The following is a 27,816-nucleotide window of genomic DNA, read 5'->3' as shown; positions in this document are numbered from 1 at the left end:
GCATAGATGAAAATCCATAAGCCAAACGCATAAATGCAAAAAGATGCCCAAAGTTATGATGCTTGTATTGTTTTAAACAGTTTATTTTCAGGTCTTCTATTGCTGACAAGTCTTCCTCTGTTTTCACACAATCAAAAGATAACATGTTATGATAGCGATACACTGATATCATTAATTAATTTATTGGTGTTTGATGGTTCAATGGATAGCAAACAATAACACCCTAACATAGTGTCCATATTTTGTCCATCAACTACACACGTTTGTTGACATCTTTTTGCTCATGAGCTGTAGATTCCAAATACGTGAAGCAAATGAATTTTTAAAAAACTGGGGCTAACAGAACCAATAAGAATCTAAACATTACCTTTTTGCACAAAACCCAAAGAGAAACCTAATCATTTAGGAGAGGTAACGACTGTTTTGAAAATACTTCTGTGTTTGTGACCATAAGCCACCAACTTAATTTCTCTCGCTCTAGCTTGCGGCATTGCGCGCTTGTTCAGAAGCAACCTGGCCAGAAGAGGTGCAGGTAGCCCTGCCGAGGCCCGGCTGTGCCCTGCTGCCTCAAGGCAGCATCAGCGCTACGAACAACAAACCAAGTCAGGGCTGCTCTGTACTAGCGTGGCCCAGCACTTCAGGCGTGGCAGAGCAGGACTGGATAACACGTGGCTTTTTAACGTGTAAATGACAAAGCAACTTCAACAGGCTGCCAGAGCACCTCTCAATCCACCAGTATCCGACCCGTACCAGCAGCACAGAGACACAGCTGCCTGCTTACAGTCACGCTCCTGTGGAGAAGGGTTGAGCACCGGCACTGGCAGAGGTGCCTCTAACCTCTCTTCAGTTTCTCAACAAGGACACAGGTTTAGACAAACACAACAGCAGATAGACTTCAGTCCACAATGAGATAATGCTGGACTTTGTTTAAATCAAACATGATCTGAGAATAGGTTAAAGATGTGCCACTGTCTGCCTGATCCATCCAAATAACAACTAGGTCTACTCTCTGTTACAGTTCTTGAAGATACCTAAAAAAAAAAAAAAAACAAAACAAAAAACTTACATTATTCTTCAATCCTGTCAAAAGCCTGCATTTATTTTAAGTAGCCTGCCTGCATTGCAGAATACGTTTCTACCTGATATTTTATCACCAGGGTAATAATCTGAATATAACACCTTGTTTTTAGTGGGATATTCATAATTTTTTGTGGTCTGGTAAGAATCATAGTTATTTAAAACACTTCAAAATTATACAGGACATAAAAATGCCATTCTGAATTTGGCCTAAAACTCATTCACATCAGTATCCTACCATCTGTACTGTCCAGTTCCAGCTATTTCAAAGACTAGCAGAAGAAAGCCTTGAAGACAAATTTGCAAAATAGCCACCAGGAAAAGTAGTTCTTCTTATCCTTTACACTTAGGGATACTTTAAGCTCAAGGAAGCTGTCTGTCCCTTCCACAAGGCCTTAAAAGTTTGTTTTCCTTTGCAGGATTTGTCTATATAACAATTAATACTCTCCTAACACAAATATCAGATTACTTTTGACCCCATTAAGTTTTAGCCTCGACAATGTAATGCAGCAATGAGTTCCACAGGCTAATTTGTGCACTGAATTAAATATTTTTCCTTTGGCCAGAACTTAATTTGTTACTTTCCAGTATCATAGAATCATAGAATAGTTTGGGTTGGAATGGACCTCCAAAGATCATCTAGTCCAGCCCCCCTGCAATGAGCAGGAACATCTTCAACTAGATCAGGTTGCTCAGAGCCCCATCCAACCTGACCTTGAAACACTTCCAGGGATGGGGCATCCGGAACTTCTCTGGGAAACCTGTTCCAGTATCTCACCACCCTCATTGTAAAAAATGTCTCCCTTTTATCTAGTCTAGATCTACCCTCTTTTAGTTTAAAACCATTACCCCTTGTCCTATCGCAACAGGCCCTGCTAAAAAGTTTGTCCCCATCTTTCTTATAAGCCCCCTTTAAATACTGAAAGGCTGAAATAAGGTCTCCCTGGAGCCTTCTCTTCTCCAGGCTGAACAACCCCAACTCTCTCAGCCTTTCTTTGTAGGAGAGGTGTTCCATTCCTCTGATCACTTTCGTGGCCCTCCTCTGGACTTGCTCCAACAGGTCCATGTCTTTCCTGTGCTGAGGGCTCCAGAGCTGTACGCAGTACTCCAGGTGGGGTCTCACCAGAGCAGAGTAGAGGGGCAGAATCACCTCCCTCGACCTGCTGGCCATGCTTCTTTTGATGTGGACCAGGATATGGTTGGCTTTCTGGGCTGCGAGGACACATTGCTGGCTCATGTCCAGCTTTTCATCCACCAGTACCCCCAAGTCCTTCTCTGCAGGGCTGCTCTCAATCCCTTCATCCCCCAGCCTGTATTGATACTGGGGGTTGCCCCAACCCATGTGCAGGACCTTGCACTTGGCCTTGTTGAACCTCATGAGGTTCACACAGGCCCAGTTCTCGAGCTTGTCCAGGTCCCTGTGGATGGCATCCCGTCCCTCAGGTGTGTCAGCTGCACCACTCAGCTTGGTGTCATCTGCAAACTTGCTGAGGGTGCACTCAATCCCACTGTCTGTGTCATCGATGAAGATATTAAACAGTACTGGTCCCAATATAGACCCCTGAGAGACACCACTTGTCACCAATCTCCATCTGGACATTAAGCCGTTGACCACTGCCCTCCGGATGTGACCGTCCAACCAATTCCTCATCCACCAAACAGTCCACCCATCAAATCCATGTCTCTCCAATCTAGAGAGAAGGGTGTTGTGGGGAAACGTGTCTAAGGTCTTACAGAAGTCCAGATAGATGACATCTGTAGCTCTTCCCTTGTCCACTGATGTAGTCACTCTGTCATAGAAGGCCACTAGGTTGGCCAGGCAGGACTTGCCCTTGGTGAAGCCATGCTGGCTGTCTCGCATCACCTCCTTGTCCTCCATGTGCTCTAGCATAGCTTCTAGGAGGATCTGTTCCATGATCTTCCCAGGCACAGAGGTGAGGCTGACAGGTCGGTAGTTCCCAGGGTCCTCCTTTCTACCCTTTTTAAAAATGGGTGCAATGTTTCCCTTTTTCCACTCACCGGGGATTTCACCTGACTGCCATGACTTTCCAAATATCATGGAGAGTGGCTTGGCAACTACATCAGCCAATTCCCTCAGGACTCTGGGATGCATCTCGTCAGGTCCCATAGACTTATGTATGTTGAGGTTCCTCAGGTGGTTACAAACCTGATCTTCCCTTACAGTGGGAGGGACTTTGCTCCCCCAGTCCCTGTCTTGTGGTCCATCCACTCAAGAGGAGTGGAAAGAGAGGTTGCCAATGAAGACTGAGGCAAAGAAGTTGTTGAGTACCTCGGCCTTCTCCTTGTCTGTTGTTACCAGTTTGCCAGTCTTGGTCATCGGGGGGGGGGGGTGTGTGTGTGTGTGTGTGTGTGTGTGTACATTTTCTTTGACCTTCCCTTTCTGGTTAACATACCTGTAGAAGCCCTTCTTATTATTCTTTGCATCCCTTGCCAAGTTCAGCCTCAGCCACGCCTTGGCCTTCCTGACCGCATCCCTACACAACCGGTCAGCGTCCCTATACTCTTCCCAGGATACCTGTCCCTGCTTCCACTGCCTGTGCATTTCCTTCTTGCCCTTTAGTTTGACCAGCATGTCTTGACTCATCCATGCCAGTCTCTTGCCTTCCTTTCCTGATTTCTTACACCTGGGTATTGAGAGCTCTTGTACCCTATGGAAAGTGTCCTTAAAGATCCGCCACTCTGTTGTGCTCCCTTGTCCCTGAGGGCAGTTTCCCAGATTAACTCCTTGAAGAGCTGGAAGTTTGCTTTCTGAAAATCCAGGGTCCTGACTCTACTCTTCACCTGACCCATACCCCTCAGGACTGTGAACTCCACCAGTGCATGATCACTGCAGCCCATGCTGCCTCCAGTCTTGACACAGCCGATTAGCTCACTTGCACTGGTGACCAACCGGTCCAGTATTGCATCCCCTCTGGGAGGGCTGTCTATTACCTGGCTTAAGAAGTTATCCTCAATGCACTCTAGGAGTCTCCTGGATTGCCTATAGCTCACCATGCTACTTTCCCAGCAGATGTCGGGGTGGTTGAAGACCCCCATCAGGACAAGAACCTGCAAGCACGATGCCTCCTGCAGCTGGAGTAAGAAGGCTTTGTCAATAGGGTCCCCTTGATCGGGCAGCCTGTAGTAGACACCAATGACAAGGTTCCATTTGTTGCCCTGGTGTCTGATTGTTACCCATAAGCTTTCAACCTGCTTGCGGCTATTCTTCAGAGCCACAGCTCTTCACGCTCCATCCATTTCTTGATGTAGAGGGCAACGCCTCCACCCTTCCTTCGTTGTCCGTCCCTTCTGAACAGCCTGTAGCCACTGATAGGCATACTTCAGTATCATTGATAGCCTCCCTTTCTGATGACGGCAAGCTATCTATTCCTAAACCACTACTCGAAACAAGAAATCATCAAGATCTCTTTTACAGAGAAACTATTTCATAAATAGAAAGTATTCTGCAATGATCATAATTCGTAGATGTGCTGTAATTGATATGAAAACTACTGACAATGCATACGCTGCACCTTCTGCATCTGAGATGATGTTTCTTACCAGCAGTATTCCCCTTTCTGTGCCGCTGCACTAGGGCTTAAAGAGCAGAGCTCAGAGCACCTCCCTCACAGCTCAACACCCAGGCCTAGGAACAACAGGACCAAAGGCCCACCATGAAATTACCAGCAATACCATCATTGTGAAGAATAATGTTTAGTGATGATACAGAGTTTTTAAAGGGCTGCTGGGTTTTCTGAGCATGTCAGCACAACTGTAGTATACTAGAAAGATACACTCCTCCCCTGATGGTGGGAACAAGCATAACAGCTATATGAATTAGCCATTCACTGGAGTACTGCTCTTCTGAACTTGCCATGAGACATTAATTCTTACCTGCAGGATGCGAAGTTTGCAGCAGTTGGTGCCTTCATGATGCTGTTTTACAGAATTAAGAAAGTTAGATATATAAAAATCAGCCAAACGATACCTAAAAATTACTGAAAGAGGTTGTTTAGCTACCTGGCAGAAAGGAAGAAATACACTGAACAAGCCACTCAGAGATTCCTATACAGTAATTTGTCTTCTTCATCCACCCCAAATTGCTAGAGCAGGCCGAATAAGGCATTTCCTTATACTTTTCACTGCCATGAAGTGAATCTTCTGTCCTGATCTGGCCAGAACTACTGACAGAAGCTGGAGGCAAACCTCCGTCAGTGTGCTAGCTAGCTTCCCCTCCATCATCTGAAAACCTTGACAGGAACTGTGTGACCATGTCCCCAATTAAGAAGCCTCGCATAGCCAATAATTCATCTCTTGCCATTACAGGTGGCCCTGAAATAGATTAAATATCTTGCTATCTATCTTCAGAAGTACTCTTACTTGATTTCAGTTTTTCTTGTATTGACAACTGGAAAACATGGATGGATATCTATATACTGTTAAAGAGATCTGGTATTATCTCCCTGATGTTAGCCATCAGGGCTTCACTTGGGTCAAATAATCTCTCAATTTATTAGAAGAACAATTCCGGACTATTCAACAGTTTTTAAAATATTAAATTTAAGGATGTCTCTGATAGGCCTAACAATGAGATCACCACTAATTCTGAAATGACAGAAGCTTATGCAATGGTTTCGAGTCATTTGATGTTGGCAATGACCAAGCATCAATGACATTGTGTTTTTAGGACATATGAAAAAAGGTCTTTTGGCACTTTAGAGAGGGGTTATGAAAAGAGTTCTCAATCCAGATGAGCCAGAGACATTCAAACTGGTCATATATCAAAACATCAGTGAAACAGCATTTTTCATGAGTTTTGTCATGTTTATCTAATGCTAAGAAATTAAATATGATGGATATTTGCTGAGTTCCTCCTTGACAACACAGGCTGTAAGTGAAGATGGTCCCACCTGCCTGGCTCTATGCACTCTCTGAAGCAGCAGAGGTACAAACTGCAGCTACCGCTACCCCTTCCGCTGCACCCATGCTTCCAGTAAATCTGCCACACAATCCAGTGACACCTACTTAGAAAACCATCATCTTAGTGGGTCCTGTGAAAGAACAAAACAACAGTACATGATCTACCCACAAACACTAAGACAGGACAAGGACCTGCCCTGCATATAATCTACTGTTGTCGTTTCTCTCCTTTCATCATGAAGAATTCAACTTAACTACCTCCAAAGAGTAATCTGTGCTCTACTCAAGTCACCTGTTTTTACCTTTCCCTGAAATAGTATTGACAAATAACTAAAAATACTTACCTGCTAATTAAAGAGTCAAGGAGGGAGGGAATAGTAGACACAGCAGGCACCTTCCACCAATGCATGTTATGCAGATGAGATAAAAGGCAAGAGCATTTTACAAAAAGGCCTCAAGCAAATGCCATTTTCCATTTGATCCAAAAAAATAACTTCTAGCACAGACAAAGTACCTAGAGTTTCAAAACAGTTGAATTCAACGTTGGGTGCAAAATGACAAGGTCGATTACAAATCAACATCTCCTTCAAGTTCCTTTTAAAAACATTTAAAAGAGAACTTCACATTGATTTTCGCTCTTCTGCCTAAGTTTCTCTTCTGAGCCTCAACACCTTGCTCAGTAAGTTTGTTCTTTAATATGGAAAGCATGTATCCAGTGACTTTTTCCTGTGGGTGTTGCTGACAGAGGTAGAGGAACGCAACTCACTTCCTGTTTGTTTTTTTTTAAAGCCCTGTGCAGCCCTCAGAAATGACCCCTCATGGGTCAGCAGGCGGTAACACCGATGTCTGCTGCGTCCCTGTACTTCTCCTTAAATCTGTATGCTGACTATTCCAAGTAGTAAGCTTCTGGATACAAGGACTGCCTCTTCCCTTCTGTAGTGGAAATTTCCTAGGGCTAAGTAAATAAAAATATCATTTAAATACCAATCACAACTCTGAGAACTAACGAATTTCCACAAAGTTACAAAAGAGGCAGACACCTCAAAATTTGCACACAGGTTGCAGTCTTACAATAAGGTGGCCTTGTAACAGAGCAGAAGTGAAGCATTTTTTTGTTTTAACACAGTCATCAACTGACTGTTAACCTCTTTGGTCTCTTCAATGTGAGAACATGGATTTGAACTAGGTAATATGGAAAAATGGGTCTGCTTTAATTACAGTGCCTAATGAACCACTGATCACGGAGATTTTCGTTCAGGACTGCTTAAGAATGAAATACCAGATCACAGGACCGCTCAGCTACATCACTAAGTGCAACACAAATAGGACTAATGTAACAAAAGATACTCAAGCCTACAGAAAACACAGCAACTCCACTAAGAGCCCCCAAATTTAAATCCCTACAGATATAAATTACAAAAGGAGCAATCCTCCTGGAAAAATAACATGGAATTCTTGATGTAGAAAACAATAATGAAAAGTGGGGGTTTTTTTCCCCCTCAAGAGGAAACTTGAAAAAGTGTAACTACTGAAACAACTCTGTGGTAATATGTCAGAGATGAAAAGGGAGCCATACCTCTCTGAACTATGGCTTCAGTCTTGAGTCTAAAAGGATTTCCTCACAATCACTCACAAAACTTGTTTTGTCTAAAGACTCTGCACGTTAGTGATTACGTTGGAATATATTCTGAAGCTGCACATTTCTTCACAGGCAAGACAAACACAAGGTGGTCAGTGATCTGGGTTGTTAGGACATGCAGTAGACGGATTAGGAGAGGGATCTGACCATCATTTATCCTACTATCTGTGGGATCTGCTGCTCCAGCAGTGGATTCCTGCCTGTTTCCTTGCTCTATCTCCAAGTTTCATGGCCTGAAAAACACCTGTGCCACTACATGTTATTCTTGCAGTTTTTTCCCTAAAGAAACAGGGTAGAAAAAGAGGCTGGCTTGATAAGGAAAAAGAAAAATACCCCATCTGGACAAGACGACTGCAAAAGGAAAGGAAATTACTGACTCATAAGCTGTATACTAAGCTGTTTCACAGGACCTCCCACCCTCAACCTCACCACTTCCTTTTTCCCTAAAAGCGTTTAGATTTATGGGTTTTTCTCCCTGTATGCTAGCAAAGCTTCACTGTCCTTTAGGCCAAAACACTAATGCTATTGCCACAGAAGAGAAGACCGAAGGACAAAATACAGGAAGTAATTCAAGGTATGACTTTTTTTTGCAACTCATTATTCCCCAAAGACAGGGAAAAAGAGTCCTAGCAAACACAGCATATTCAGCTCCCAAGACCTAGTATTTCAAGGCTGCAAATTGCACATACCACTTTATAACACCAGTAAAAAGAACTAATACATAAACAATGCTTGCTTAACTCACACTGCTGGGTTCCAAAAGTTCAATCAATACCAGTAGATACAAAAAAATCTTCACTCTGTAGCATGCTTTCTTCATTACAGTAATTACAACAAAACATGTATAGATGGTAGAATTAAAAGAACAAGTTTCAGAAAATTAATTTTTTTCCCCCTGTATTTTCATGATCTATGCAAGTCAGAAATTTTTTTATTTAAGGGGGGCGTATTAAGGTTGTATAAGCAAAATTAATTCTGATATGTTCTGTCTTATGAGTGTTTGTCCTCACAACCTTCAGAATATCTGAATGTGGTGGTGTACATCCATACACATGCCTCCATGTGTGTGTTGTCTCCTGTCTCCAATCTCCATGTTAAAACAAAATCCTAAATGATGAATTTCACTACATAATCATCCCACTGATATCACATGGGCAGAGCTATCACCTGATCTGCCACACGGGCATCTTGAGCTAACCATAACTTATAGCAACTATAGGTGGTTGTTCTCAGCGTGGAAGAACTATAAAATGGAAGCAGCATTGCCAGAAGGTTTTAGGTATTCTCTGACAGCTAGGTCTTCAGATTCAGAGACCTGCATTCCATCCAAGGCACAAGAAGGTCCTACAAACCTTTGTATCTACTGCTTGCTATCTGTATCCTAGCTATTTCATCTTCTTTTCTCCTCCAAAGCCTGTCTCTCCCACCTAACCTGTTGTTATAATCTAACCTTCTCGTGTTCCTCCTGCCATACTTGCCTGTCCTTGCTGGTCATCTGTCAGTTCCCTGTCTAACATTTCCCCTTTGGCAACACAAGCTGACAGATGCAGTATCCTCCTGATGCAGTATTTTCCATTTCATTAGCACCCAAAAGCCTACTAGCGCCTCAGCCCGTCCACCATATCTGTGAACCCCATTCATTTCCCAGAATCAGACATCTTTTTTCAACAGCCACCATCTTCATTTCCCACAACTTACAACTATCTCCTTTAAGGATCAGTCTGTATGCTGGTCTGCTCCAGCTCACAACCCCTGGATGCCCCAGTACAGGAGCTCCCTCCTATCCTCTCTATACAGAGACTGCAGAGTCCACACTACAGGACAGGTTCTCAGTCCTGGTGCACCTCCAGTGCTGACCATATCCAACAGGCAGGGACCTGCAATTCAGGGGAGAAACCAGGGTCAGCCCCAGGCTCGCACATGCTGGGTGGGGCTGCCATCTTCAGAATTTCTAACCAGCTCTACAAAGTCTTAACCATGCTTAAGCTACGTTTATTCCCTTGACATTGTATGTCTCAGCTAATTCTCATGGGAACATAAGAGAGTACTCTAGCTGTAATGCAGTATCAATAACCACATATTATATATATTTTGTATATACACTTCTATTCTTTTTGATAGTAAAAAACACAGTAACAGATATTCATGTTCATGATAGTTCATATTCATTTCCCTATCCCACCTATCCACATTAGTGAAAAAGACACCAGCCTCAATATACAGATTCTCTAGACTGCAGACACAAACCCGCTGCGTCACTTAGTTAAGTTACCAATTCTCGTAATTCTTATCCACCCACTAAAAAAAAAAAAAAGTGAGACTACTTTTCCCCTGGAAGGGGAATTGAGGTGTGCTGGTAAAGACTAAAACTACAGTAGAAAATGCTGCATTCATAGTTAAGTACTAGCCCAAAAAAAGACTCCATGCTTCCACCATCTTCTGATAAAAATTTATGTGGCAAAGTGCTGAAGCTGACTCAGCTCTATTTACAAATGCTTTAAATACTTACATCTTTTGCTACAAAGCAAGCTCAAAGTTTTCCAAGGCAAAGGTAATGTGTATTATATACTTTGAAAACATATAGCGTGGTTTAGTAAATGTTTATCATTACTTACTCGCTGGAAGGAAGAAAAAAAATGAAGCAAAGTACAAAAACCTTCCAAAGAGAATCGAATTTTCTCCTTTTCCAATTTGCATACCTGTGTTGGGACAGTCCTTTGATAAAGCCAGTGGCCAACCAGCACATGCTATTTAATTGTGACAAGCAGCATGATGTGGTATGATAAGAACAGCTCAGAAGGCTGGGAAATAGCACTTGATGAAAATCAATAGAATCTGTTGGTGGTGGAAATCTTCACAGGACCTCAGATGTATAGACATCACAGATCTCTCTATGCAATGAACTTTCTGGAGATAAAGCTGCTCTTTAGAAGAGAGTAAGTCCCATAGCGCAAAGCACAGCCCATGCAAAGTCATATGACAAACAGCTCTTCTAACCAGAAATAAACTGCTTTAGAAAATGTACCTTTTTATTGGAACTGACTTTTGGGTCTCCTTCTGACAGCTGACATCTTTCTCCAAAGCAACACAGCAGAATGTCTGATATCTGTAAACTACTTTAGATCTTACAGTAACAGAAGAAAAACATTACATTCACTGTTTAAACACCACAATCAGGAAGCGCTCTTACAGAAACTGCCACGTCAGATATCACAACTGGGTGGCAACTGGTTTGTAATCTCTGGTATGAGGCCTTCCCAGTCCCAGCACCATCTTTCAGAAAAATAGCAGCTGGCACACAAAGATCAGAAATGTTAATATTGATTAAAGTTACATTCCAATTTGAAAATTTTAAAGCCATATGAAATTTTCAGACTGCTGGGCTTTGGGGGGAAAAAAAAAAAAAGCAACGCTGGCTTTCAAAACAGGTTTCTGATGTCCTGGAAAATCCAGGTTGGTAATGTAGTAAACACCAACATCCCAGCAAGAATGAAGGTCCCCTATTGATGGTGCTCGCAACCTCACCACACACATCCCCCCCTTTCTCACAAACCATCTGAGTGCAAATGGTCAGGAGCAACAGGGCTTACCTCAAATTGTTAAGAGGTTGACCCGCTTCACTGGAGTTAGAAGCAGAAGAATATGGTAGAGGTAATCTTATGACTGCCTGGCTCTTGGAAGGGCCAGGGGGCTCTGATGAATGTATTTATTGCTGTAATCTTGAGCCAAATGCCTAAGGGTGACTGCTATTTCAAATCCTCTAAAGCCTGTGAAAACAGATAATCCATTGTTTAAAGATTTTAACTAAAAAAGACCAAGGCTACAAAGCCTCAGGCAGAAAGAACAATGAAACACTAGACAGAAGAGCACTTTGCATTAGTTTGCTGCCCACATATTACTATGCTCTGCACACTATACAGGAAGAGAAAGGGGATTCCTCTGCCCAGTCTCATAGCTACCTGCTCCCAGATGCACTATACACCAAAGGTTTTAAGCCTTAGCAGTGATTAGTTATGCCCAACATGAGCTACATTAAATAGGCACAGAATTTTTAAAGCACTTGGCACTCGCTCTAGTAATAAGGCCCCTTTAATAAAATGCCTCAAGCTGAATACTTAAATATTGCAGCATTCAAAAAAATCAGTAGTCATTTATAACCTCTGCAGCTACTACATTTAAAGCACGATGATGCTGTGCTACCAGTGTAACGGCAATGCTGACCTTGTGCAGGGAGTTTGCCAAGCCAAAAAAATGCACTGTATGACCTGGTCCCCAGGAGAGAGAGACCATATCCAAGCAGCCGCGACGGGGAAGAACTACTCCACTCGCTGCTCTCATGTACTGCTTTCCTAGAATGTGCCATTTCCAAAACCAATAAAAATTAACAAACATTTCTAAGAATTTTTGATGTGACCTTTCCTCATCCCTGTTTAAGATGCTCTTGGGTGACAGTGATAGGACAAAGACTCTTTCACACCAGTATTATCAACTTGAAGCTAGATTCAGATCAGTACTAGTCAAAAGTCATTTCTACTTTTTCCTCATATTCCCCACTGATCTCTATTTCTGCAGTCTCAGTGAGACTGCCTTACTCTGCCTTACAGACAGAAGAAAGAGATGAGAAGTCTCCTCACATTCACAGGATGGATTTCACTGCAGTAGCCAGTCTGCTCCCATAACTTTACATGAAACGAAACATTTCTTTCTGCTTCTCCTTCCTTTTCCTTCAAGACAGGTGGAATCAAGTGAGATGGCAAGATTTTCCTAAAAAAATATTACCTAAGGATAATTCATTGTAGGAAATCTAAATTTAAGATTTGAGTGTTGGATTATATATCCTAATGTCTGTGCATACAAGGTCATTCCCATTTCATTTGGCTGAGAGTTCCCTCATCTTATTCTGGCCATCACGAAAGTCCCGGCACGTGTGCTCAACAGGCCTTGCAACCACTTCCCCAGCCTTGTCAGCAGTTTCATAGCTACACTGGAGGACAGCTATGGTAAAATGTCACGACTGCAAACGGAGAGAAGATGGAAGTCCATACAGCCCCAGGAAAAGTTACAGATATCCCAACAGAGAGCCAGCAGCAGATGCTGTATGACACCAGTGCCAAAGGGTTGCAAAGACAGGACAAAACCAGTAGAGCTCTCAACACTCATTTTCAAGCTTGGTGCCATCAGTCCCAACCTAATAGAGCAAGCACAAGGTTTCTAAATCACTAGCCCATGAAGACCTAACAATCTCTGCATCTCTACCTAATGTTTTCTCCAGATTAAGCCTAATGACAGGGGGAAAAATGGAATCTTGCATTTGTGGCTGACACCCTACATCTGTATGAAGGGGTGTTTGTCTGTCTGTACTTATTTTTAAAAGTTTGCCCATTTTTAAAACTACTCAATATAGACTTTAAGACCAAATGGTTTACAGACATATCCTTCAAGAACAGCCTTGCTTCCAGTGCAGACACTGTATCAATTTCCACTGCTTTGCCTTTCAGCATTGCCTCTTGCTGATCTTCACCCTTGGACAGGATGCATTTCAGGAAGATATAATTGCAGGAAGGGGAAGGGACCTGAGCACTCACAACAATTTCAGTCCCCAAAGACCTGTCCAGAATAGCATCACGGGTCAGACTGTCAGTGGCAGGGTGTTAGGAAAAGATGTTGAAGAAAACACAGAAACATCTCTTTTTTTTTTTTTTTTTCTAACAAGCTATGGAAAAAAACGAAAACCAAGAACCATTCTATAGAGACATAACTAGTTTTCTGGCATAACATGTCATGTCTTTCTGGTAAATTGCACAGGAACATAAAGATAATGCAGCACTGCTCATCAAAGAAGCTGGCAGGTCCTGGAGTAGGACGCAAAAAAATACAGTGCAGAACCTGTGACCCCAGGTCTGGTCTGCACCTTAATCAAAGTGACTGCTTTCCTCTTCCCCTGGACACATCTCCTTTAGAAATGCCTATTGCTATGATTTCTTCAGTCCTTCCCCTCAGAGGAAATGACTGATTTAAAAATTAATCCAGTGTCCAATTAAAAGAGGAAAAGAACAGGCAGGAATGAAGGGCTGCAGTTACTGGCTCTCAGTCTGCTGGGCATGCAGCTCAGCTCTTATCATGCTGCCTGTTTCTGATATCCTTTTGGAGTTTGTCATGACCACTGGTAGTTAAGTCTAATCTAGATAAATTTTACATTTAAAAATTTTGCAGGTCTGATGCAAAGAGAAGTAGCATAAGACTCCTCCTCAGCTTACACCATATAAAATCGTACTTTTAAGGTGATCATCTGGCATGTGTTTAGGTGGTCACACCTCTTCTCCAAAGACAGCAGTCCTAGCACCTCATCAACTCATCCTATCCCCAAGGCCCTCTACAGTGTGCCAATACAAAAGCATTTGAGCCTGACTGGGTTTCTTACTGATGAACTGAAAAGCAACTTTTTCTCTCCTGAAGAGTGATAACACAGCAAAAAAGGAGGTTCGTTTTTTTCTGTTTATTTTAATGTCCACATCAGTTTCCTGATCCTGCTTGCTGAGTGGTCGTACCAATACTGAGAAGCGTCAGGATAGGATTGGATTGCTTTCCTCTGTGGTAGCATCAGCTTAAATGCAAACCAAGAGGAGTATGTTCAAAGGGCATCTTCACCCCATTTTCATTTAGCAATGGGAAAAAGCTAGGACTGACATATAAATAACACAATTATACAATAGCTCTACGACATGCAAAAGAATTAACTATAACAGCCTCAGAGAAACATTATACTCAACACCAACTGCAATTACGACAATCCCTGAACACTAGCTTGTTCTTAACCTGCCCACATACGCAACGCAAGACCAAAAGGGACTTCTGAGCTCTGCCTGCTACCACAGGCACTGTACCGTCACGTGTGGTTAGTGAGGAATTAGTATTTAAAAGTAAGGCTGGGAAAGGCAAACATCAATATTTTGTTTGAGGCAAAGCAAGTTTTCCTGCAGAAAGCTCTGTGTTTATATGTTTATGTGGACTTGGGCCATGGAAACATACTCTGTTCCATGCACAGTTACACGATACTAAACTATAGACGCTAGCGCACGATAACGGCATGTTTTCATGGTAGCCTTGACTCAGGGAAGTAGGCTTATTCACATCATGCTTTGATACAAGTGGCCAGATCTGAAACAGGAGCATAAAGGAAGGATATGGATGAAAGCCTGCAGACAAAACTAAATCAGGAGACAGTGACAGATCTCTGCTTATGAGGAAGATGATTATGACTCAGCCACAAGTAAAGCACATGCAGTTTGAGCTGAAGTATTGCTGACTGTATCCAGAACATTTAATTAAAAAATGAATAAAACCAACAAAATTACAAGTAACAAACTAAAATGCATTATTTGTAACTGAAATGGGGGGGCAGGGGGAAGCCTGATGTTTTGGAGATGTTCTGGACAATAGATCAAACATGGAGACTAGCAATTTATGCCAGGCTTCAATGCTGAAATGAATCTGCCTCTTCGCAGCTGCCAGACTGAGCCAGGATCCCAATTTATCCCCCTGAAAAGACAGATTCAGGATTGTGATAGTTCACATCGTTCTCCTGAAAGCAGATTCACTCAGCTGATGAAACAGGGAACTGCAGCAGTCCTCATATAGGGCCACTCTGTGTTGATGAATGCAACACCTACACTAGTTTCTGCCTGCTCTTTTTAATACCTCTGCAGTCCTCGATAACGGGAAGGACAAGCAGTTCATCAACAGCAAGGTGCCGATGATTTTGGTTCTGTAGGTCCACAGCTGAGACAAACGATACCACTTCAAAGACATCTCTACACTTGAAACAGACCCACACATAGGTGATGCCCAGAAGAGAAACACAAACAAAACACGGGCAATGACAGATGGAAGAGGATGACATTTTAAGGAGTCAGCCAAGACACCAACCTTTCCTCCACTGAAAATTTCTGCCTTGAATTAGATTGCACAGTGTTCCCAGTCTTACTGTACTCCTCATTCACCTTGGGCCATCAAGTATTAGGAGGTATTCAACTTGCTGTGAAATTAATTCATCTCAAGCAGGGATCCAGACGCAACGTGCCACTGCACTGGGCCACTTCCAGCAGTGCAAAACCCAGGCTGTGCAGGAGAGAAGCCCGTCTCTTTACAGAAAAAAAAAATTATAGGCCATTACCCGACATTTTGACATTCAGCTTGCTTCCAGAGCCAACTATAATCTCAACAGTCAAGGTTTTGAATTGAACAAAAACCTACTCATGACCTGGTCTGACTTCTCTGGGACAGGCATGGCTGGCTAGGACCACAGTAAGGTCCTGGTTACCAGAGTACAGGGGAACCCTGGCTGTTGAACAACTTAACCACAGAAGCAAGGACAAAGACAATCAACAGTTGCAGAGCATGCCATAACATTCAGCATTTGCAAAAGCTTTCAGAATAAAGTGTGAGTGGCACAGAATCACTGCATCAGCATTAGCTAAAAATATATATATATATATATATATATCTAGACAAAAAGTGCTCTAAAGATGGGAAAGGTAGTTAAGATCAGAAGAGACAAATTCATGTAAAACAATTATCAGCGAAGGTATTAAAAATGCTACACTGCTGAAAACAGTCCAGGATTAGGAGCAAGTTAGTGTCACTCTGGGAGGTGTTCAATTTACCTTCTGCTCAGGTATCTGTCCTGCTGACATTTTCTACATCTGGACTAACATCCTCAGTTTTCATTATATTCAGTGGAAAAACAAAAAAGAACTTCCAGAATGTGATTCACCTCACCAAACGTGGACATCTGCTTTAGGGTGAAATGAATTGCACCCTAACATACCCTTAATATAAAGCGAACTTATATTGCCTAGCTCAGATGTGGACAGCTTAGTTGCAGATCTTCATGCATAGTCAGATGAGTCCAACTCGCATCATCCAAGAGACGACAGAATTGACTGTTTTAAAAGCCCTTTCTGACATGAAATTTCCCATGCACTTTAAAGCATCGGGTAGGGCTAGAGAGCTAATGCAAAGCTGTTCAGTAAGACGCTCTTAAGACAAAAATAGACATTTATAAAATGTTCTGGGGTTCTTCTAACCTTCCTAAAGTAAATTTCAAGTTTCCCTTCTTTTCTAAATTGATCTCTACTACTTGGAGTCTATCACAGCTAAGGCTTGTCATCCCACTGTTTCCTTTGAGGAATTTATACCAAAGTGATTGAAAATTTAAGAGTTAAGATCTGTTGAAGAGCTCTAAAAATCCACATGCAAGCTCTGATTTTACTTCAGAACTACTGCCAAGCATATTAGCATTAATTAGAGACAAGCTGAAAGACCAATAAAATATGAGGCTAATGGAATCATCTGGAACCATAAGACTAAACATGATCACAGAAAAACAAGTTCTTCCATCACATAATCTGATGGTTCTGACACGGGAGCCTCCCAACATGAACCACTCAGAGGAATGCCATATTCTTGAAGGGTTTCTGATGCAGAAATGAAGGATGCAGGAGACTGGAGAAACAAACAGAGGAGAAAGGGAAGGGTGCTGGGGTTGTATGCTTTCAAAGAGACTGAGCAGATGGCAGACCAGAACTGCAAAAAGAGATTAAGAAGGGATAAAATTGTGATTTTGCTGTCCCTCTTTCCTCCCTCCTTGTTGCATCAGCTATGCCAGCTCCCAAGGGAACTCCTGAATACAGAGGAAAAACATACATCAATAAATAAAAGCAGCAGTGATCCTTAGCCCCGGAGAGGGCTATGACTTGTTGGCATGTCATTTAACACATGCAGTTTCATGTCCTACTCTATCCCCCATTGTGGAAACCCTTCCTCCCTGAGGAGGTACCTGCAAGTCCTTGTCTCCTCATGTGAGCTACAGTACTGGGATGGGAAGGTAGGAGAGGAAGGGACAGACTCTGCTGTCTCTTGCTTTACAGGGAATGCCCAAGACAATCTTTTCCACCAATAAAAACCCTTCCAAAAGGAGAAAAAAAAAAAAAGTCAGAATAACGCACTGCAGTGTAGGGAGAAAACCAACCAGACTAGTGCAGTACAGCTCTATTCGGATCCCACCAAAACCCTAGACCACACTCCCTCATTCCCATCCCACACTCAAAACATGTGCCAAAGCACTGAAGATGGTAACTGTGGCATGACACACACACAGAGTGCAGAGACCAGTGTTAAGACCTGCACAAGCCTCATACACTGAGTAGAGGAGAAAACACGTCTCTCCTTTTCACCCTCCTTTGATTCTGGGAAAAAAAAAAAAAGAAGGTTGGAATCTAAACGCTGTTAGCTTTAATGCTTAACTTCATAATTTGTATTTACTGACAAATATTAAATTCACTTTATGGAAAGAAAGTGTGCAGTATGTTAGGCTAAGTTAAGGTGTTAACATTTCAGCCTGAGAGCAGCTGCAAGCACTGTTGATATTCAATGTCTGCAACCCCAGCAAGGAAGAACAGCTTCGGTTACATACAGCTACAGACACGCTTGGAAGAGACAGGTATTTCTGAACATCTTCTTGGTGGTGTCAGTACATAAGCAAGTGCTGCGTGAAGCTGTCCTTACTTATTTTGCACTATTCATTTTACTCAACAAATTCAAAAGCAGGCTGAGTCTATATATAGAGATAGGCTGTGACCATCCCTCTCCTTGTTTGGAGAGTTTGGGCAGCTTTAAAAACCAAGCAAACACCAATTCCCACTTCTGTGAAAACAGACCTTGTGACACTGCCCAGCATAAACCATAAATATTTTGAGAAGATCCAAACTGCATTTTACAATCTTATCAACCCCCTTGCATTCACTGCTAGATCAGTTAGCTTACTAAAAATATTAGAGCAGGCAAGAACACGATGGAAGCTATCTTCCTGGTGCAGAAGATTAATTCATCATGCACGTCTAGAGATTTCTACTGCATTTTTAATAGGGCACATATGGATTGAGTCTAGTGATCTATATAATTTCCTTTCTGGATATGGGTCTCCATTGAAAAACAGTCCCTAAACAGCAATTGCCAGAGGCCTGAGACCTTCAAATATCACTATGCAGAAAGAACAGTTAGAGCTCTGATGTATGTACTCCAGTAAATCTTTCAGTGGCTATTTAAGACATAACTGTGCTCCACAGCTCTGCTGGAGATTCCTGCCTCCGGAGCAGGATCAGCAAAGCAGAAAGTCTGCCTGTACCTTTGCTGCTGCACCACACAGCCTGGGATCTCAACTCCAGCGGCTGAAGCAGCGGCACGTATTCCCTTCTGATTTTGCTATAGTGGGAAAACTGCCAGTGTAAGGGCAGGGGGCACAGCTCAAAAAACAAACCCCCAAAAAACCCCCCAGCCTTTGAGACTTCCAGAGCTGATGTCAGAGCACCCAGAGATCAGGCATAAGCTGCACCAGCACACCGTGCCTGCAGACTGCTGTTACAGGCCAGAGGTGAAGTGCCTCGGTGCAGGCACAATAAAATGCAGAGCTTCACCTCTTTGCATTACATTCAATTAACCAAAGCAACTGTGTTCAGGAAAGTCACAGTGAATTTTACGAAGACGGCTAACGTTGCTCTGGGCCTTCTAAAAATATGCTCCCAGCATTAGTCTTCTACCAATTCTGTGCTGCTCAAAGCCTGTCATCAGACAACAGCAGCAACTTAGATGTATTTACATTCAATCGCAGACACTGGAAAGACAGCTAGAAAGGAAAAAATTGAACTCAAAGACCCTTGCATAAGCAAGGCTAGAGAAGCAGAGACAGCAAACAGGAGCATTCACCCCAATTAATTCCAGAATCTGGGACGGACCCAGCACTCGTGCCCGGCACCGCCACCGCAGACTGCTTGCATGCTGCTGCTGCTGCAGCATCGCTGCCTTACACCCACAAACTCCACTGCAGCTGCCTGTTGAGCTGGAAATTTGATACACTGCAAAGGTTGCTGACAGCCACAGGCTGTTCCCTTGTCTATAAAATATCCTGTAATAAATTACATTACAGACTAGGGAAAAGGATTCGGAAGAGAGAGAATTAAAACACAACCTTATGAGAGCTAAATGAGACCAATTAAAAGAGATTTGCTACAAGTGCTGAGGGATTTTGACCTGAGCTGTAATCAGGGATGGATACGCATTCCTTTAAAAGAGGAAAATGAGCAGGAGATCATGTGTAAACAACTCTGCCAATTAAAATGGAACGGATTATCTTATCTATGCAGCTCTGCTCAGAGAATCGCTGCATATTCCAGATATACCACTGAGAGATCTCAGATAGGCATTTAAACCTCTGAAACAAGGCTCAGTGGTGAGCAGATATGCATTGGTTCAGGACACATCAAGGCTTCATCTGCATTTGGGTATCTACCCCTCTTCTTTTTAAGAAATCATGGAATTATAAATGCTAATATAAAACTAGTCTCAGGCTTTTCTACCAGGTCACCTGTGTGAATTCTGATGCAGACCAGACTGAAGGTTAGGCATCACAATAGTAAAACACACCTTATAGAAAAGCCACGCAGAAGATAGCACCGTCACTGCACTACTAGATACTGCTGAAAAAGACACAGCTTCCCAGTGCACACGCTCACGTCCTGATAAACACTCGCAGATATTATTCCATACCTTAAACAGTGATTCTCAATTTTCTGTATCACAATCCCATTTTGCTGCCAGACGCCCCAGAACTCTCTCCTCACAGTCAGCAATACTGGAGGGCAGGCTTGGCCCCCACTCTCCACTCTGACACCAGGCTTGAGAACCCATACCCAAGAGCAAAAGTCATTTCTGCAACTGGAGCGAAAAATTTGACATGGATAGATGTACCACTACTTCTGCTCTGTGTCCTTGCTCTGCAGCTCATTTTCACTGCTTTTTGAAACTTCCAGTACTTCCCAGTTCAAAATCATATATATATACACACACAAAAAAGCAGTTTTACAAGGGCTGAAAAAAAACACTGAAACAGAGGAAGAAAAGACACCACATTCGAGAAGCAGCAAGGAAAATAGTATTATGGACTTACAGAAGAGCAAAAACTAAAAGGGAAGAAAGAACAAAAAGAGGAATTTGGGATGAGGAAGAAAATTTTAAAAATTTTAAAACAGCAAGTGTACAAGACAATAACCCTAAGAGATATGTACTTGTTCACAGCTGCTGACAGTGGAAAAGTTTTAGAACGTTTTACGCTGGTTGCCAGATTTGAGCACAGAGTTTTTCCACTGGCTCAGATCTGGTCTAGCAGAGTCGGGCTGCTTTTGGAACCGGCCTAGCTCTTAACACAGCGCAATCACTTCTGTGTGGCATGAAGTACAAACTAAAAAGCCTTTCTAGGTCCAATCTGCCAGGAGTTGGATCGGTAATCTCAGTGCCATGAAAACAGCTGCACTGAGAAGCCCAGTGCAGAAACACCACGCAAACCCACTGCAGATGGAGTGCCTCAGGTGTCTCTGTGCAGCAGTCTGACGGGGCTCAGCTCCGGGACCACTTCCTGGTGCGAATGCAGAGCCAGCTCACATGGGCAACGTGAGCACGTGTGGGCACCCAGCCCAATAAACTCTTGGGGCTGATGCTGAGCTTGTAATTATTTCTGGCTCTCAGGGTGTTTTTGTACACAAGGTGTCCCACCGGATTGGCGCTACCTAGATTCTTCCATCATCCAAAATTTCCCAGCCCAGTTATCGTAGATAATTGAGTTGACTGCACAGAACCTGAAAAATTCATCAGAAGTTTCTAGTTTACCTTTTTGCCACAAAGGGCAAGGTTACATTTCCTAATGAGAAATGCACGTACAATTAACAACTCTGAATACTTCTTTGGCAAGATTGGTCACAAAGAATCCCAGTGTGGAGTAGCGTAACTTGTGGTTGAATTCACATATACGACATTTGCCCACTTCTAATTCAGGCAACACAGAGTTTATTCACTCTTGCATAAGCAAACAGGAGTGTCTCGTGCTTCATTTATCACTGTACCACTGCAAATATGTTATAATGACTAAAGGGTGGGAAAAACTATACGAACGATTCCTCACGTTCCATCAGCTTTTCCTACGTAACGTCATTTTCATCGTGTCTTCGTGCTACCGCAACCCTACCCACTGTTTGGCCTCCATTGAACACAACCCCCTGGCAGAAGCGCGTGTAGCACACGCAGTCCAGCTGCGGCCGTACGACGGGGACACGAGCATCCTTTGCCCCGCTGCGTGCCGACCTGTTCAGCAGCAGTCGATGCCGTACCAAGCAACCTTGCCGCTGGCAGCACAACGCCGTGCGGTAAACAATGCCGGAGCGAGGCCGGGAGCGCAGCTCCGGCACAGGACCGTGCGCCCAGCTGGCGGCCAGGGAAAAGGGGGCTCCGAGGGCCGGGAGCCACGGCAGCGGCGACGGGGAAGGAGTTGCTGCTCCGGACCGCGTGTCGGCGGCTCGGCACCCACGAAGAGCAGCCGGCCAGGGCTGCGAAACCTCCGGCCCCGGGCGCCGCCGGGAGACGCGGCCGCCGTGGCGGGGCCCGGGTGCCCTCCGGGGTCGGCTCCCGGCGAGACCGCCCGCCCCCCCCCCCCCCCGCCCGCACAGGTGGCTGCAGGGCGGGTGTCGCTGCGCCTCGGGGGCGGGGGGCAGCGCCCTCCCCGCCGCCTGCCCCAGCTCGGCCGTCTCCCGGCGGCGGCCGCCGCAGCCGCTCTCCTCCGGGCCGCCGTTCCCCGGCCGGCACACAACTTCCCCCGGCCCCGCCAGCGCCGCTCGCCCTCCCCCGCCGCCCCGGGCCGCCGCCACCCCGCTGCCCTCCGCCTCCACCTCCTCCACCTCACCTGCCGCAGGGAGGCCCCGCCGGGCGGGCTGGCGTGGGCAGGGCACGGCTCCCGGAGGGCGGGCGTCCCCCGGCGCCGCGGGGAGCTCTCAGGCCGGCCGCGGCCCGCCGGCTCCCGGCCGCGGGGCGTCCCTCCGGCCGCTGGGGGAGCCGCCGCCGCCGCCACCGCGCCGCCCGGCCGCCATCTTCCGCGCGGGGGAGGGGCGGGAGGCCCCGCCCTCCGGCCGCCTCGCGCGGGGGCCGCCGCCAGGCCGGGCCGGGCCTCCCCGGTGGGTCGGAGCGGGACCCTGCGGGGAGGAGCGGCGCGGTTGGAGAAGCAGCCGGGAGGGGTCGGCTGAGGGCCGGGCTGCTCCCGGCCAGGAGGAGCCGCGCCGCTGCCCGCCGTTACCGAAACACGTTGCGGCGGGTTTGCCGCCACCCCCGCAAGCGCGGCCGCTCGCTGCGGTTTTGCAGCGGGGAGGCCCGGCACGCGCGGCAGCGGCGGGGCTGTGGGGCGGCGGCACCGCCGCAGCCCGGGATTACAGGGCACGGGTGCAGCCGCCGCGCTCCCGGCAGCGCGGAAAGCGTGGGACGCCCTGGAAAGCCGAAGGTAGGGACCGACACCGCTGTAACAGCACCCTGCCGAGAAAAACAAACAGGCGCACGGTGCAATTTCCTACTTAGAAGGACAGAGAACATTGTAAGAGGAAGCCAGAGTGGGATGTGGAGCCACATCACAGGAACGTTTATTCTCAGCAGAGGATGGAGAAGCGGACAGCAGTTTGGGAGCGCTGTTTAGCACGGGCCTGCTTTTGAATCTGCTGTGCAGAAGGCACCTACCGCGCTGCAGAGGAGTGAAAAGGAGGTTAGCGTGAGCAGGACCTGGAGCAGTCACAAGCAGCAGAACTGGCTGGTGGCAGAAGAGGAGCGAGCAAAGGGAAAGCAGGTGCTCAGGGAATGAGGCCTCATCCTGGCAAAGCACTGCTTCCCATCCCTCAGTCTGAGAACTCCAAGGGCCCTGTAGATCACTCCCAGGAAACCCTCAAAAAGGCAACGCAAGATGTAAATTTGCTGTACAGGGACCTGTTCCTCTATTGAAAAGTTGAAAAAACTTGCGAGTCACTACTTTTGGACACATTTATACAGGGCTTTTCAGCTAATCAGTTTGTACCTGAAGCACTGACCATGCTTCTGCAAGCCTGTTAAGCCTGAGTTGGCAGGTGAATCAAATAACCAAAGTAAAGCAGGCAGACCTATGAGCAATCATATCTTAGGGCGGTTCAAAAGCCTGTTCTGCTTCTGGCCAACAGCAAAGGCTGATGAGGCAGCTGCTCCCACCAAGGCTGCAGTCCCATCACACCGGGACCGCGCACTGCCAAAACACCCAGCAGCACATATTTGAACACGATTGCATTTCTGTTGAATTAACCCAAACACATACCACCATGCTTACATCAGATTAAACGCTGACCCCCTGCCTGCAGCCATCCCCAAGCTAGCATGGCAGCAGCAGGTGATACCCAATCTACCACAGACCTTATACTTTCCAAAACAGCTGACCAAATCTGAGCCAACAGAGGGAAACTGCGGCAGTTCAGCACTATGCGTCATGTGCTTGCAGCATTTATGATCCAGTACTACATTCTGTGAAACTGGATTTCCCGTTTCAAAACACAGTTTGAAATTCTGGTATAAAAATAGTTTTTTGGTAGTTCCCCTCTCTCCCCCAGTCCAACCAATCTCATTTACACTGAGGAAGGGGAATCATTGACAGGAGTATACATTGTGCACTATAGTACACTATACAGGTGCAACAATGTTGGCTTAAAAAGCCATCTAAATCTGCAGTGGAAGAAACCACCCCAAAATACGCCCCATCTCTCCAAACTCCTCCTCCCTTCTCAAACCACCAGAGCAGAATTCACCTGCCTTCCTTCTCATTTCACCATATCACAAATCTCAATTCCTCTGCCATCTTTGTCCTCCTAGCTACCTTGCGTGTAGCCTCCCCTACTCACTTGCAAGACACCTTTAAATCCATCTTGCGTTTCTGCTCTCTTCCCCACACCAGCCTCCTCACACTCCAAACCGCTCTGAGTGCTCGGCTTTATTACTCCCCTTCCATCTGCCAGGATATCATATTGCTCTGTGCCTATCTCACTGAGCACATGCTATCCCTGCTAACATTGCATTTCTCTGAAGCAACTTCTCCTTCTTAAGGTCACATAAACAAACAATCCTTCCCTGGATATTCAGTAAAAAAAAGAGTTACAATTAATATTTGCCCACTTCTATTGAAGTTTTAATGGGTCAGGAAGCCTGTTTCCCTCAAAAGGGAAGGTCAAAGTATAATGCTGTATAAAAGATTAAATGTGTTACTGTTTATGTGGAAGCTCAATGAAGTATTTCTAATAGGTACGGAACATTTTTACTGCTATTGTAACGGATTAGAAGGTGTTCAAACTTGCTGACTCATGATATTTAAAATAATTTCAGCATTAATACTATTTTGGAATGAACAAAGCTGAAATCTGTTTACAATTCTTAAAAAAATATTAGACAATTATCTCAAAGTTTGAGCCTTTTTTATATAAGAAAAATATGATAAATCCAAAGCAATGAATTTCAAACGACACACGAGTAGAACATGTCCTTCCTCTATAAGTACTTTTCTTAGTTTAGTTTGAACTGCTAAACATGTAGTAACAAACAAACAAACAAACAAACAAACAATTGCTTTCTGGAATAGGAACAACCATACAGCAGTAGCACTGCTATAACTACTGATATAACCTATAGGATGTCCCCATGTAAACAAGGCCTCTGAAGCACAGCCCTGATGCCATTTTTGCAGGCTATCCTCTGTTGGTATGAACACAACACTTTTCCACAGAAACATGAAGGAGAAATAAATCATGATAAAACAGTATTTCATCCCAACAAGTACTGGCCAAAAACCAACTCTGCCACTATGCAGTTGTAGGATGCATTAACAAAAAGGTTTTCTGTGAATAAGTGTCATCCTGCCCATCCATTCATGAATAATTATGGTAAAATTATGTAAAATTGTCACAGATTCGTGACAACAACCTTTCCCTCTCCCACCATCCACCTGTGCTTTAGAGGACCCCACTGCGGCATAAAGAATTTTCAGACTGAGATTTTATTGACTTAGTTATTTGCATCCTTTCACTGTGACCAGGTTGTCTTAAAAACCACAAGCATATACATTTTTGTTTTCTAATACTTCTTAAGTATAGAAGAAATTCCTTGCTTAAAATTCTTCATAATCCTACACACTGACCAGTAAATTCCTATTCCTTACTGGCAGGCAGGCAGGGCAGGCATTCCTGCAGGTAAGGAGTTCTCAGGCACTAAGGATCTCAAGGAAAAAATTCACAGCCCTCCACTCTAAGCCACTTTAAGTGTCCCCAAGGACCACCTTTCCCAGCTCTAAAATAAATTTATACCAAACCCAAATAAACAAGCATTCCAGGTGCATTAGTCTGCAGTCCCAAACCTTTCAAGTTCTCAGGGAAAAAAGAATGCCATCTGTGATGTGTAGCAGCAATACCACCCAGCTGCTCTGCATCACTGTTCATCAGTCTCTTCCAGCAGTTTCTACAAGGGTCAGTCTCATTATCTGCATGGACAAATGGGAAAGCTGAAGCACAGAGCACCCAAGTGGTTTGTCTGCAGTCACTCCAGCAAAACCAGAAACAGATCGCAAATCGCCTGATTGCTAGCCAAACGCTCTGTCCATTTGTCTACGTTATCAGTTACACATAAGTAAAAGGTAACAGTTTTCGTAATAAAATGGAAAGAAGTCTAATTCTGCTCAGGCTTCTCCCCACCTCTCATACATACTATGGCATAAAAGCATCCTGCCAGACTTTGTGCTGCTAGCCCGGCGAGAGCAGACCAATCCTAGTTTAAAGAGAAATCTGATTTGGGAAAATAAAAGCTACCGTCAATCATAGGTCTCCTACAGAGTAATCAACCTATGTGTACAAGCATGCATGTGCATATATTGAGAGGGAGGGAACTTAGAAAACCATGCTCAGACACTTCTTTTACATAGGAAGATGTCAAAATGCCATCCAATACGATGAGCAGATTTTAACCAGACATAGCATACTAGAAAATGAGTTTCTGACAATATCTCTGCTTGATAGCTCAATACTGGAGCTATCACACTGCAGATAAGTACCATTCCCAATCCCTGCTGTCAGCTAATACATAAGAAAACATAAGACAGGAACCCTTTCTGGAGCAGATTCTATCCCACTGGTACATTTTTTTCAGTGCCCCTGCCCAAGACTGACTAATAGAGCACTTGCAAGTGGTAAAAACACATACAGTACAGCTTAAATGGAACACCATCACCTCTTTAAAATGTAGTTAAATCACACACATACACAGGAACCCTCTGAAAAGCCCCATATATATGCTACATAAATATTCTTGACATAAGCATTAGTCTGACTATTGTGCTTTCAGTAAACGTTTAAATGACTCTTGCCTTGGTTAAAAGAGCTACTAAGAACATGGGAAATCATGACTGACTTTATGGGTATCTTCCCAGTGCACATTGGATCATACTGCAACATTTCTTCAAGGATCATTAAGATATGATTAACTGCTTCAGGAGAGACCTTACCTGATGAGCAATGCTGCCTTGGATGTCAGAAATGATAGCAGAACCTCTCTTTGCTATTGTAATAGCAGGAGCTATCTCTCCTGGCCACAAACAGGTTGTCAGCAGCCCCAGTGAAGCAGGCTGTAGAACTCTTACCTTCTAGCTTTAAACACTAAGGACAATTTTCCTCCTGTTTCATCAGGCAGCAAAAGCAATCATCTCTTTAAGCAGCAGCAACTGACACCTATTTACTAGGTAATTGCTGCAGTTAAAGGGGATTAAGCACACTGACCTCTCTTTCGCTGATAAGGCAAAGCCACCCCCTCCCATCTGTAGTGCTTCCCAGATGCACCTGAGAAGAGCGCGGGGAGGGGAAGGCCAGCCAAGCCCGCCGAAATGGGGGCACAAACGCTAGCTAGCCCCTCAGGCTTAGCTGCAGCCAGCACCAAAGCAAGACGTGTATCCCCAGTGCAACCACAGCAGTAACTGTGCCAGACCCAGCACCCGCTCCGCTGCCGCAAGGCCACCGGGAGCAGGAGACGCAGAAAAGCACGCAAGCATTTCTGTCCCACTGACTTCTTCTCCCCAGCCCAGCTGGGAAGGGGTCTGAGCAGACGGCAGGAGCAGCACACTGCAGGCTCACCGCTGAGCGCACCTGCCCTTGGAGAGCAGCGTGAACAGTACAAGGTGGGAAATAAAAGAAAAATGCCAAAGCAGCAAAGGCCTGAGTGGAACAAAGCCTACCCAGGGGACCATAAATTGAATGCTAATAACAAGA

The 27,816-nt window shown here is 44.7% G+C and overlaps 1 protein-coding gene across 8 annotated transcripts in view; it reads right to left on the bottom strand.

Moving 5' to 3' along the window:
• NDST2 (N-deacetylase and N-sulfotransferase 2) overlaps nt 1-22,620 on the bottom strand; it is a 149,373-nt gene extending 126,753 nt beyond the window's left edge. For 7 of the 8 annotated variants that reach the window (XM_072869346.1, XM_072869348.1, XM_072869345.1 and 4 more), the window contains exon 1: nt 22,422-22,620. The gene's annotated coding sequence lies outside the window, so the exon portion shown is untranslated. Of the gene's footprint in view, nt 1-11,226; nt 11,404-22,421 lie in introns of all 8 variants that reach the window. The other variant, XM_072869347.1, reaches the window with a different exon arrangement.
• Between the last annotated feature and the right edge of the window lie 5,196 nt (nt 22,621-27,816).

This window comes from Ciconia boyciana, chromosome 8 (genome assembly GCF_034638445.1).
Source record: "Ciconia boyciana chromosome 8, ASM3463844v1, whole genome shotgun sequence".
NCBI classification, from domain to species: domain Eukaryota; kingdom Metazoa; phylum Chordata; class Aves; order Ciconiiformes; family Ciconiidae; genus Ciconia; species Ciconia boyciana.
This window is presented reverse-complemented; position numbering and strand designations above follow the sequence as displayed.